Here is a 1,390-nt window from a genome sequence, read left to right as displayed (position 1 = left end):
AAAGTTTGTAACGAGAAAGAATAAACTAGTTTTAATTAAGAAAAGACTTGTATCTCTGAGGTTTCTCGGAAATAATTTTTACCAGAAATTAACAAACGACCAGAGACGTACCAACAATGATAGATTAAGTAAGGGATGATATCATATTACATAATAAACACAATCTAAATATCTTTTGAACCCAACAGATGAGGGCCACATTGCAATAATATTGAAGTTTTTCAACATAGATAAAATATTTTTAAAAATTTAGTGAAAACTTTATAAGCATTGTTTATGAAAAGTTGTATCTTCGTGCATTTGCCTTTCACTGTCAAATTCTTACAGGAGATGACCAAATATATACAAAAGATGTTGTTTTCGTGAAATACGAGAAAAGGGATAAACATTTTTTGTAGATACATTGTTACTATAATATAATTTATTTTTAGAAAATGTGTTAATAAAACAGTTATTTAGATTTAAATCTCAGAATAATATTATTCAGCCTTTGCCATCATATGACGAGCATTCAGCCAGTTAATTATAATACAGTTACTATGGTAATGTTCAGAGTACATCCACCTGTCAAGGCAAACTTCATAACTGTATAGTTTCTGAAAAATACTTTATTTTTATCCCGAATTTTTATGATTGTTCTTAATCAATTTAATGCCTAACCGGGTAACACTAAAGGCTAAAGTAGATCAGTGACTTTGGTGGAGATCGAAAGTTTCCAATATTATGTACTTGTAAAATTATTAAATTAATAAATGCTTAGACTAGCGGAATGTAATTTGTTTATTGGTAAGTTGTGTATGTTATATCATAATAGCTGTAATAATAACGTTACTCAATTTCTTCACTAGTTTTATAATGAGTTTCTTGTAAGAAAAGTGTTGGCCAAGTGGTTAGAGCGCTTGACTCACAATCTTAGGGTTCGAATGCCCGTCCCACAAAACATACTCACCCTTTCAGTCTTGGGGAGCGTTATAATATGACGGTCAATCCCACTATTCGTTGGTAAAATAGTAGCCCAAGAATTGGCGGTGGGTGGTGATGACTAGCTGCCTTCTCTCTAGTCTTACACTGCTACGGTAGGGACGGCTGGCGCAGATAGCCCTCGTGTGGCTTTACGCGAAATTCAAAACAAACAAGCTAGCGCAGATAGCCCTCGTGCAGCTTTGCGCAAAATTCAACACACAACAAACAAACCAATTAAAAGTGTGCTAATATTATAAATTATAACATTTCAACATAACTGCGTGTTGAACTAAGCCGTCTATAACGTCTTATGCTTAAATATTAATTAATAATATTATGTCTTCCGGTTTTAACATACTGTTACGACAATGCAGGTCACGTGACGCTTGTATCACGTCACTTCCTTCTCGAACCTTCATGAAATGTC

The sequence above is a fragment of the Limulus polyphemus genome, unplaced genomic scaffold, assembly GCF_000517525.1.
Source record: "Limulus polyphemus unplaced genomic scaffold, Limulus_polyphemus-2.1.2 Scaffold3284, whole genome shotgun sequence".
In the NCBI taxonomy this organism is placed as follows: Eukaryota; Metazoa; Arthropoda; class Merostomata; order Xiphosura; family Limulidae; genus Limulus; species Limulus polyphemus.
Note: the sequence above shows the minus strand (reverse complement) of the source record.